This window comes from Physella acuta, unplaced genomic scaffold (assembly GCF_028476545.2).
Source record: "Physella acuta isolate Inbredline_101_S28 unplaced genomic scaffold, ASM2847654v3 ptg001355l, whole genome shotgun sequence".
In the NCBI taxonomy this organism is placed as follows: Eukaryota; Metazoa; Mollusca; class Gastropoda; family Physidae; genus Physella; species Physella acuta.
This window is the reverse complement of record NW_026732870.1, coordinates 97,177-109,533: the sequence shown is the minus strand read 5'-3', so window position 1 is coordinate 109,533 and position 12,357 is coordinate 97,177. Positions and strand designations below refer to the sequence as shown.

Below are 12,357 nucleotides of genomic sequence, written 5' to 3'. Positions count from 1 at the left end.
GTTCGCGCTTTGTTCGCCATTTTTGGGGGTTTAGTTTAACTTTATAGTTTTGTTCGCGGGATGGGCGGCATTTTTAAAGTCAAATTTGGTCCCATTGATGGTAGATACAGACTTAGTAACAGCTAGGTTGGTGAGCTGGCTGGCGGCATAATTTTAGATAATTGTTCCAGTTTTCATCCAGTGTTGGGGCATCTGGTGTGTGTGTGTGTGGTGTGTGTGCGTGTGTGTGTTGGGAGGGTCTGGTATTGTGTGACAACTGGTGACAAAAAAAAGGGGATGGGGAGGGGAGATTGAAACTGAAAGTGGTTTATAGTATTAATGGATTCAGCTCAATCCTACCTGTTTGGTTACTTTAGTTCTGTTGTCGCCTTCAAAATATCCATGGATAATATCCAAGGCTGCGGCTATTTGTACTTCACTACAAATAGCCCTATGGCGGCTATTCGTACACTGGCCAATCAGCGTGAGGCATTGTTTCTGTGATTTTTCATGTTGTGTAGATCGAGAACTAATTATTTTTCAGATCTAACCTTATCACTAACCTTAAACCTAACCCTAATGCCTAACCCTATGCCTAACCCTATGCCTAACACTAACCCTAACCCTATGCCTAACCCTAACCCTATGCCTAACCCTAACCCTATGCCTAACCCTAACCCTAACCCTAACCCTAAGGCTTAACCATAATTCTTAAGTAAAATTAAAGAAAAAAGAAAAAAAGAAGAAAAAAAAAAACTCAGAGTCAAAGGGAATAGAACCCACGCCTTGAGGGGATATGCTATGTTTTTTTCTACTTTTTACACTTTAAGATCTAAAGCCTTTTGAATACTTTTATCATATTTGGCATATAAAAGTAAGTACTAAACAGCAAAAAAGAGGGTCGAAAACAATTTTGGTTGTCATGGAAACCCAAAAAACCTCCGCCATTTTGAATTTTTCGGTACTTTTAAAAATACTAAGGCTTTTTTACTTATGCACCTATAGCAATCAAATTTAAACTGCTTATATTTCAGTATATATTAAAACTTTTGTCACGACAACTTTTTGAAATAATTACTAGTAAGAATTTTACAAGGTCTAAAAAATCGTACCCTTTTTAATATTCAAAAGTTTTAAAATTTGCATATTAATTACCAAATACTTTTTTTCTATGAAAGCAATCACAATTCCCTCGTGACAAAAGTTGTATTTTTGCATTAAGAACATGTACTGAAAATATGGTTGGCAATGTTTAATAAATAAAAAAGTAGTAGGCTTTTTAGTGTTAAAAACCTGCAAACTGAGAAAAACAGCCAAAAGTAACGAAAACTAGGTCAGGAAAGTACCATATCTGTGTAAACTGCAAGCCGATTGTAAGCTTTGGGTGTTTCCGATATGTAGGAAATTAAGTTTATTAGATAAATGAGAAATCCAGCTTTCCAATGATGTCAAATACAATATAATGACGGATATAAAACGTTTTATAGAGAGCTTGTAAGATTGGGAAAAATTAATTATTTTTTAATTAATAGGGTCATAAAAATCGTAATTTAAACACATACAATATTTTTTTCTCTTTAAAGTTATTATTTTCTTTATACAAAAATGGACAAAGTATCCAAAAGTGCAAGAAACCCATCATGACGAAAAACAAGAAATTTTGTGATTTTTTTCCGCGCATATCCCCTTGAAAACAAACTGGCCAATGCACAACCACTTCGACCACCGGAACAGTGACAATTAGCTTCAAAATTGGAATGTCATACACAAGCTAATAAAAATAATAAATTTGATTGGTCGGCTAAAAATAGCGAAGTACGAATAGCCTTCTGAGGGCTATTTGTAGTAAACTACCAATAGACACTCTCATATCCAATGCACTCGCGAATGTACTAAAACAAATCTGGGGACACTTTTGATGCCCTTAAAAGATGTTGGCATTGTTGATACCCTAAAACTTGTAGGGGCACTGTTGATGCCCTAAAAAAAAGGTGGTGGCACTGTTGATGCCCTAAAAAGGTGGTGGCACTGTTGATGCCCTAAAAAGGTGGTGGCACTGTTGATGCCCTAAAAAGGTGGTGGCACTGTTGATGCCCTAAAAAGGTGGTGGCACTGTTGATGCCCTAAAAAGGTGGTGGCACTGTTGATGCCCTAAAAAGGTGGTGGCACTGTTGATGCCCTAAAAAGTTGGTGGCACTGTTGATGCCCTAAAAAGGTGTTGGCACTATTGATGCCCTAAAAAGGTGTTGACACTGTTAATGCCCTAAAAAGGTGTTGGCACTGTTGATGCCCTAAAAGGTGTTGGCACTATTGATGCCCTAAAAAGGTGGTGGCACTGTTGATGCCCTAAAAAGTGTTGGCACTGTTAATTCCCTAAAAGGTGTTGGCACTGTTGATGCCCTAAAAACGCTGGTGGCAATGTTGATGCCCTAAAAAGGTGGTGGCACTATTGATGATCAAAAAAGGTGTTGGCACTATTGATGCCCTAAAAGGTATTGGCACTATTGATGCCATAAAAGTTGTTGCTACTGTTGATGCCCTAAAAGGTGTTGGCACTATTGATGCCCTAAAAAGGTGTTGGCACTATTGATGCCCTAAAATATGTTGGCACTGTTGATGCCCTAAAAAGTAGGGGCACTATTGATGCCCTAAAAAGGTGTTGCTACTATTGATGCCCTAAAAAGGTGTTGCTACTGTTGATGCCCTAAAATAAGTTTAGGCGCGTGACAATGGCACGTGCCTGCTATCTTCTGGCCAGATACGTTTAAGCGCAAACCGGCAATTTCCGGATGTCTGGAACTTGCTTTTAGCGACCGGCTAGCGACCGGCAATAAACGACGTTTGTACTTTGGTTGTGTTAATGTTTGTCTGGGTGGGGTGGGGGGACACCACAATATTTGACATGGAAACATTGGGGGTCGGGGTAGGTGTCAAGGAGGGGGTCGGGGTAGGGGTCGGGGCAGGTGTTGAGATGGGGGGCGTGGTTAGGTGTCAATTAGTGGGGCAGGGTTTGTGTATAAAATAAATGGATTTTAGTTAAGTTTAGTGGTTCGGGTAATTAATTTATTACTTTTTCTTTGTTTGGTGTAGGTACAATTTGCTATAGGGACTGGGGTTTCGGAGTTCGGTTTAGAGGTTTCGGGTTCGGTGGTTTAAAGGGAGGGGTTTAGTTTAGGGTGTGGAGTTGAGTTTTATTGCGTTATGTCGGTATAGTGGTGGTGGGTTGAGGGTAGTTTGGATAAGAGGTGTTTAGACGTCGAGGTGGGGTGAATTTTAATGGAAGGGGGTCGGGGGTCGGTACGGTAAAAAATTGCGGGGTTCATGAACTAGACGTGTATAAACATGTTGATGACCTAATACCTAGCTAAGGGCGGTCCATGTCGTTTATTTTAATCCATCTAGATAAACATAATTTCCAGTCAGCCACCCGCCATTTTCAAATCAAGCGTCGATGACCTCATTATTTAAGGGCACCTAGCTTACGGTTATCATGTGATGTTGCCGTCGCTTTAACCTGACTGCGCTCAGTCAAAGGTTCTCAAACAATATCAGTCCAGCGTAGCGACCCTTCCCGGCGCCCGGGGACAAACTTTCAATTTGGCACCCCCCTCGGGAACAACCTTCCAATTTTCAATTTGCACCCCCCTCCCCCCCCCCCTCAAACTTTCAATTTTCACCCCCCTCAAACTTTCAATTTGCACCCCCTTCTCCATATATTTTTTTTATATTTATAATGCAAAACTGCAGCTAAAATGACATTTTAATTTGTTTTCACAACCCATTTTGGCGCCCCCTAAGGTCGACGCCCGGGGACATATGTTGCCCCCCCCACCCCTCCCTCGCTACGCCTCTGGTCCAACACCCAATCGGTCGGGCCGTCTTAGGGGCACAACAGGCCCTGTGCCTAGGGTCTTCAAACGTTTAGAGCCTACGAAAGTCAGAAAACGAATTGGTGAAAAATATTTTTAAAAAAAAAAGAAGACGTTATTGCAATATAAACGAAATTGGAATTGCTGTTTAAATCCTCCACCATAAAACTGAATTAAGAACGCAGAAGAAGAAGAAGCAATATAAACAATACATATTCTGGTCGGGGCAGCAGTTCCATTAGGTCTACAAATGCAAAAAAGTCCCTATTGTGGTATGAACTGTCTTAAAATTTTAAAAATTAAAATTATTTTAAAGACAAATATTCAGAAGTATTCGAATTTTTGGCTCAATCTATGCTTGTATTTTTCAAAATTAATTTCGTTGTTTCTTTGTTTTATTTGAACCTATTTTCCGCTATTTTTAGAATTATTTCCTACCAGACATGCAAGCACCTTTTCTGTTGTAATTATGCACCTGCATGTTTTAATGAATGGGGTAGTTTCTTCTTTTTGTTTGGTTCATGAAATAAGCATCCTTTTTTGCATCTTCATATTATTTAGGCTTTTTTTTTTTTTTACCTCAGACATTTTTGTCACGATATAGGGAAAAAACAACGCGCTTATTTCCTCAACCGTGAGAGAATATAAGCACAGTGTTATTTCCTCAAGATGCCGAGAGAGAGGATAAAAGCACGGTGTTTATTTTCTCGACAGGGTATAAGCGTCTTGCGTAGTTTCTCTATCGTTAACGCAATAAGCACCGCAGGACTATACACCCACTCACACCATTTACCCGCACACCACTACGGGGTACAAATCATTCCACCTTCTGGGAACCCCTGACATATATGGTATGTAAAATTTACTGAAACATTTTTTTCTCCTACTTATGCTAGAAAGTGGAGCGTTGCGTTAGATTAAAATTGACGGCAGCTGGTGGATCAGCGGATGATTGAATAAATAATGAAGATATTTTTAGATTTCTATATTTACCCACCTGAATTGCGTCGAATTGAAAAAAAAATTAATTCAAACCGGGTGAATAATTAATGTTGTCTAATCTGATCGCTTTATCTGGGTTGTTAAGTCATGCGTGACGGAAACGATTTTTAAAAAAAACCTGTCCGTTGAAGACGTGCGAGAAAAATCGGGAAAGTTGTATTTTGTGGTATTCGTAAGTTTATTTATGGACGAACTGCTGTCAGGTGTATCGGCTAGCAAGTACGTCTGTCATTGGGTGTGTCGGTCTTTCTGTGTGTCGGTCTTTGTGTGTGTCGGTTTTTGTGTGTAACGGTCTTTGTTTGTGTCGGTCTTTCTGTGTGTCGGTCTTTGTATGTATCGGTCATCGCGTGTGTCTCTCATTATGTTTTGCGGTCATTTAGTGTTTCGGTTAAATAAGTGTTCCGATCATGTGTGTGTGTCGTTCATTGTGTTTGTCGGTCTTTATGTTTGTCGGTCTTTATGTTTGTCGGTCATTGTGTTTGTCGGTCTTTATGTCTGTCGGTCTTTATGTTTGTCGGTCTTTATGCTTGTCGGTCTTTATGCTTGTCGGTCATTTTGTTTGTCGGTCATTGGATGGCGTGGGAAATTGTTAAGTTCATGAACAATATTGCTAAGAAAGGAGCGATGTATTTCAGCGTAGTAGTAGACTGTAATTTTATCCATGAGGAGGAAAAATAATGTTTTATGTTAAAACAAAAAAAATCTGGAGATTAAAATTAGGACAACATGTTGTATCTACTGAATGTAATTTTGAAAATTTAAATGAATCTGATTTGTAAAAAAAAAAATGTCCTCGAGCCTGCCAGGATTCGAACCTGGAATCTTCTGATCCGTAGTCAGACGCGTTATCCGTTGCGCCACAGGCCCTTGTTATTAGATTGCACAATAAGGGATAAACGTCTATAATAAACAATTCTCCGAGTTGATACGCTTACTTTTAGATTGTTAGATCGAGACCAGGAATATTTCAACAAAAAACCAATTTAGTTTAAACTCTAGCGATATTTTGTTGTTTTAACTTAGAGTACAACATGCCCTGATTATGGGAGGGGGGGGGGGGAGAGAGAGGAGGAGGTGGGGTGGGAGAATTTTGTACTTAAAAAATTGTAAAAAATATGCATAAACATTGAAAAACAAACATGCTCCATACCCTGCTCCAACCCGTGCCCTAACCTCCTACCCCCCCCCCCACATCCAACTCTAACAATGCTCCAACCCCTACTCTAACACTGCTCCAACCCCTGCTCCAACCCCTTCTCCAACCCCTGCTTCTAATCCTACTCCAACCCTACTCCAACCCCTACTCTATCCACTGCCCCAACCCCTACTCCAACCCCTGCTTCTAATCCTACTCCAACCCTACTCTATCCACTGCTCCAACCCCTACTCCTAAACCTACTCCTAAACCGTACTCTGACCCCTGCTCCAACCCCTACTCCAACCCCTACTCCAACCCCTACTCCAACCCCTACTCCGAAACCTACTCCTAAACCTACTCCAATCCCTGCTTCTAATCCTACACCAACCCCTACTCCAACCCCTACACCAACCCCTACTCCAACCCCTACTCCAACCCCTACTCCAACCCCTACTCCAACCCCTACACCAACCTCTACACCAACCCCTACTGTACCCACTCCAACCATCAAAGAGCAGCATTCATACCTGCCTATCCGCCCAGCACATGTTTGAAACATGTTGATAACTTTGATGCATGTTTGTGTAGTCAAACGTTTATTTTTTTTCTTTAAACTACACACCACGATTTGTTTACTTTATTTCTCATCTAGCTATTTTATAGAACACGAAAATAAAAAAACGTACTTTATAGGCCCTACATCGTAACTTTTTCTATATATTTTTAAAAATTATTTTAGATAGCGTAATCCACCAACATTGTAAGCAAACATAAGGTTACGTAAAATAAATATAAGAACTAAACTAAAATAACAAATAGTGCGACGCAATTTTGTCCATGTAACGGCGTGGTCCATTGTCAGTGCATACCACTACTAACCCTAAAGTCTGGAGTTCGAATCCGGGTTCAAGTCCGTAAAACGTCACTGAGTCCACCCAGCTCTGACAGGGTACCTGCTTCAAGCTAGGGAAAATAATATCAACTAGGCATAGTGCTGACCACATCCTTTCATATGCCGAGGTATATGAAACACGTAAACTCTACTTCATTTGCCCCATGGACCTACGGGTTCGAAAAGAAACTTTACTTCTTTAAAAATTGTGTTACTACTTCTTTATCGTGACCAAGACATCGGGTCAAAATCCTTTGAGCAAAAAAATTATTTCTGCGCTTTCTATACATTCAGATATTAAATAACAAGCCAAATAATATTCCCTGTCAATATTTTGCAACAAAATTTTCCTGGCAACCGGCGCAGTTATCCAACCATCCAGCAAAACAAACTGGTCGTCTGCTGGTCGTCTGCACGTAGCCACGTGGGTCAGTTTTTGTTGTGAGTGTCGGTCAACACGTCCACCAGCCAGGGATGGGGTCGGGCATGAGGGTCGTGATCTGAGACCCGGGTGGAACAACATCCACAGTGGGCACCCCTGGGGCTTCATGGAACCTGCAAGGGCTGGGGTAGCGCATTGTAGCACTGTAGTATTAGCACAATGCAGCACTAGTACTGTAGTATTAGCACAATGCAGCACTAGCACTGTAGTATTAGCACAATGCAGCACTAGCACTGTAGTATTAGCACATTGCAGCACTGTAGTATTAGCACATTGCAGCACTGTAGTATTAGCACATTGCAGCACTGTAGTATTAGCACATTGCAGCACTGTAGTATTAGCACATTGCAGCACTGTAGTATTAGCACATTGCAGATCTGTAGTATTAGCACATTGTAGCACTGTAGTATTAGCACATTCCAGCACTGTAGTATTAGCACATTGCAGCACTGTAGTATTAGCACATTGCAACACTGTAGTATTAGCACATTGTAGCACTGTAGTATTAGCACATTGCAGCACTGTAGTATTAGCACATTACAGCACTGTAGTATTAGCACATTGCAGCACTGTAGTATTAGCACATTGCAGCACTGTAGTATTATCACATTGCAGCACTGTAGTATTAGCACATTGCAGCACTGTAGTATTAGCACATTGCAGCACTGTAGTATTAGCACATTGCAGCACTATAGTATTAGCACATTGCATCACTGTAGTATTAGCACATTGCAGCACTGAAATATTAGCACATTGCAGCACTGTAGTATTAGCACATTGTAGCACTGTAGTATTAGCACATTGCAGCACTGTAGTATTAGCACATTGCAGCACTGAAATATTAGCACATTGCAGCACTGTAGTATTAGCACATTGCAGCACTGTAGTATTAGCACATTGCAACACTGTAATATTAGCACATTGCAGCACTGTAGTATTAGCACATTGCAACACTGTAGTATTAGCACATTGCAGCAGGTGCAGTATTAGCACATTGCAGCAGGTGCTATTATAGCACACGTTTAATCACGTGCCACATATTCCACCATATGCAAGTGTCACATATGTGATGACGTGTTAATGTCGCATAATTGTGACGTGTATATGTTACATAGTCGATGACGTATTATATCACACATTGGTCAAATGTCACATGTTCGATTATAGAGAATGCAACATATTTGATGAGATGTATATGTCACATATTCCATAATGTGTAAATGTCACTTACTCGATGACGTGTTAATGTCACACAATGGTGACTTGTATATGTCACAAATTGGTGGCGTGTATATGTCACATATTCGATTATAGTGAATGTAGCATATTCGTTGAGATGTAAATGCCACATATTCAACGACATGTAAATGTCGTATATCAGATGACATGTAGAAATGTCACAAAGTCGGTGACGTTTCTATATCATTTTCATTGACATATAAATGTCATATATTCGATCTGTAGTGAATGTAGCATATTCGTTGAGATGTAAATGCCACATATTCAACGACATGTAAATGTCGTATATCAGATGACATGTAGAAATGTCACAAAGTCGGTGACGTTTCTATATCATTTTCATTGACATATAAATGTCATATATTCGATCTGTAGTGAATGTAGCATATTCGTTGAGATGTAAATGCCACATATTCAACGACATGTAAATGTCGTATATCAGATGACATGTAGAAATGTCACAAAGTCGGTGACGTTTCTATATCATTTTCATTGACATATAAATGTCATATATTCGATCTCAAGTATCAACTTCATAAATGACGTGACGCGTCCATACGTCATATAATCGATGACGTGTAAATACAGATCTCCCTAGGGTACCTAATTCAATATGGAACAGTCGGACACAGCGCGGGAAAGATCTATTTATAGTCTAATAGACGCAACTTTGGAGCCTGTTGTTGCTGAAAAGCTGAAACATGGTTGGTAGTTAGTGAGGCTTAGTGTTGTAGTTATCACGGATAATTATTGTAATTTTATCTGCAGATGAGGGGGGGGGGACATTTATCTGCAGAAATCTGCACACATAATTATTGGAAATTTATCTGCAGATGAGGGAAATTTATCTGCAGATGAGGAAGGGAAATTTACCTGCAGAAAATGAAGGGGCTTATATCTGATACACGTGCAATTGGTAGGCCAACGTCTAATTGTACCATCTATTGTTAATGGTACAATTAACTAGTGCACCTGTAGTGTTGAAATTTTTGTTGATATGTGTATACACTATTTATATTTTTTTAAATAAACTACTTATCCAAATGTATTTAAAAGTTAAATATAAAATTCTGTCTGCCCAAGACAGGCTAGCCTAATGTTTATAAGCTCAGAATAGCCCTAGTTACTTTCATAATACTTTGCAAATGCCGAAGAAAATTCTATGACTTTTCTTCCTACTTTGGATAAAAATAAATTCTGCCGAATATACCTTAAATGCTTGTATCATAAACATTGAAAGAATTTTCAATGCTTGATAAATATTTTCTTTTCAAAGTATAAATATTCAATCACTAAAATCAAATATTGATAAATGAAATTGTGACTTTTGTGATAAATAGACATTATTGGGCCGGTATACTACGAGGGCTTGTGGCGCAACGGATAACGCGTCTGACTACGGATCAGAAGATTCCAGGTTCGAATCCTGGCAGGCTCGGGCTGTTTTTTATCGCTCAAGCTATCGGGTAACTAACTATACACTATTTATTTCGTACTATATATGATGTAGCCTATTTATTGTTGTTTTTTATTTATTTATTTATGTATTATATTTTCTTTTTGCGACGAAGTTCTCCTAAACGCTGTAGGGTACTTTCAACTTTTCAGCGATTCTAGTTAACCGGAAGTGGTACTTTACTCTATTTCCAATTTCTCAAAAACTTTTAGAATTTAATAATTGTATATCATATTAACACAAAGCAGCATAGTCTTAGAATTTTTGCCTCTATATGTTTTCTCGAAAATCGTGCGGTAAAGTCAAAACCTTACCTAGCTACCATAACACTAACCTGATTCCATTGGAAATGCAATCCCTGACTTTTTTTTTACTGATACACTGGAATAAACGAGAAAAATTTAGGGGAGCTCACTCCCGTTTTATTTTATTTAGCATGACTTCCACGTTGTGCAAGAGCCATAACTCCTTGAATCTTGTCCAATATACGCGTTATCCTTACTTTGGCCTCGGCTTAACGCCCTTGTTATCTGTTTTGGATAGATCTATGAGCTGTAAAATGTGTCTTGTGGTGTGTGAAGATTTTTTTCTAGAAAACCTATGACTAGCTATCATCCTCCAGTTTTTGGCAATTTAATACCTTATATTGGCTGATTTAGGTTACCTCCCCTTTCAATATATTAGTATTTTATATCGGCAGCATTGGTTAACTCTCTTTACCGTGTTTTAATGTTATATCGAGAATGTAGGTTACCTCCCCTTTTTATGATTTAATGTATATTTTACAGCGGCAACATAGATTAACTTCCCTTACCTTTATTTGATATGTACAGCAGCTTTAGTTAAATCAGCAACTGAGGTTAACTTCCCTTGTTATGTTTCATTGTACTACAACTGGTAATTTACATTGCCTCCTTTTATCTTAAAAAAAAATAAGTCACATCATCAACTAAGACTAACCTCCCTTGCCGGGAGTTCAAATCGTGTTAGTGGGAAGTGAAAGTAAACAAATTAATGTGTGCACCCTCGGGTTTGATTCTGTCATTAATGTCATGCACTATTGACATGTACTTTTCACGTTCGTTCCAGCATGTGACATTTGGCATTTTGGTCTGGTTGTCATAAATGTCATGGACACGCCTTGCTAGTCTCTGAGCTAAGCTGTCACAATCGTGAGCTTAAGAGTCAGGATTTGTATAGAGTCAGGATTTGTATAGAGTCAGGATTTGTATAGAGTCAGGATTTGTATAGAGTCAGGATTTGCATAGAGTCAGGATTTGTATAGAGTCAGGATTTGTATAGAGTCAGGATTTGCATAGAGACATGATTTGTTTAGTCAGGATTTGCATAGAGTCAGGATTTGCATAGAGTCAGGATTTGCATAGAGTCAGGATTTGTATAGAGTCAGGATTTGTATAGAGTCAGGATTTGCATAGAGTCAGGATTTGTATAGAGTCAGGATTTGTATAGTCAGGATTTGTATAGTCAGGATTTGTATAGTCAGGATTTGTATAGAGTCAGGATTTGTGTAGAGTCAGGATTTGCATACAGTCGGGATTTGCATAGAGTCAGGATTTGCATAGAGTCGGGATTTGCATAGAGTCATGATTTGTATAGAGTCAGAATTTGCATAGAGACATGATTTGCATAGTCATAATTTGCAGAGTCATGATTTGCATAGAGTCGGGATAGAGTCAGGATTTGCATAGAGTCGGGCTTTGCATAGAGTACCACTTATAAATGCCCTTGTTAATTTATGTCTTGTTAGGCATTGTTAAGTCCCTTGTATTTAACTAATCCTAGTTATGTCCCTTGAATGTCTAGGCTCTGTGTGTCCTATGTGAACTGTGTTGATGTGTAGTGTGTTCTGTTAGTGAGTTGCCCAAGAATAAAGCCCACGAGAAGACTTGTGTTTATTGTATGAATACAGTAGTTAAGTTCACTTGAAGAAGGCTCCTGTTTATTCTAAGAGATCAACTTCTCCCTTTTGTGCCCAAGACACATGGGACCACATTCTAAGAGATAGGAAACAAGTTATGTAATAGACATGTTCTCGTTACCAAACTAGATTCTATTTACACAGGACGGACCAATGGAGTGGCTAGGCTTTAAGACAAGGTTTGTTTATTCGTCTGTGGGAATATGTATTAGTGTTTGTACATATATGTGCATATTTGTATTTAGTTAGTGTGCTTATGTGAGGAGTGATTTTGTTTATGTACATGTGTTTATTTATTGTGTACTGTATGTTTATGAAGTTTGTGAGCGTGCGTGTGTTTGTGTACTTTGCATGCATGCCTGTGTATGTGTGTGTATGTGTGTGTGTGTGTATATTTAAGT

The 12,357-nt window shown here is 39.0% G+C and overlaps 1 protein-coding gene and 2 non-coding genes across 5 annotated transcripts in view; 2 read left to right on the top strand and 1 right to left on the bottom strand.

The window, feature by feature from the left end:
- LOC131926966 (cilia- and flagella-associated protein 61) overlaps positions 1–12,357 on the top strand; it is a 142,180-nt gene that overhangs the window by 93,248 nt on the left and 36,575 nt on the right. The window lies entirely within an intron of this gene.
- Trnar-acg (transfer RNA arginine (anticodon ACG)) lies at positions 5,645–5,717 on the bottom strand. Its single transcript has one exon. It is a non-coding gene; the product is annotated as a tRNA-Arg (tRNA).
- On the top strand, positions 9,927–9,999 carry Trnar-acg (transfer RNA arginine (anticodon ACG)). The gene has a single exon. It is a non-coding gene; the product is annotated as a tRNA-Arg (tRNA).